The sequence below is a fragment of the Phytophthora parasitica genome (assembly GCF_000247585.1).
Source record: "Phytophthora parasitica INRA-310 unplaced genomic scaffold supercont2.48, whole genome shotgun sequence".
Classification (NCBI taxonomy): domain Eukaryota; phylum Oomycota; class Peronosporomycetes; order Peronosporales; family Peronosporaceae; genus Phytophthora; species Phytophthora nicotianae.
Genome location: NW_008649034.1, coordinates 158,779 through 159,017, shown reverse-complemented (window position 1 = coordinate 159,017; position 239 = coordinate 158,779).

Below are 239 nucleotides of genomic sequence, written 5' to 3'. Positions count from 1 at the left end.
TTATACGTTTGTAACGCCAATTTTGACTGACTTGAACGAAGGTCCTCACATTTAATATTAATCAATCTTAGTAATTCACTAATATGCTCCAGTATACTGTTTTTGAGGGGTGGCACTAGCCACCACCGGAGTTCTAGCATTTTTACCATTTGGTTGCTTCTTTTTGGTACCACGTATTAAAACCCGTATAAGATTACAAATGAGTATTGGCCACGATCGGTATCCGCATTAGCTGGACA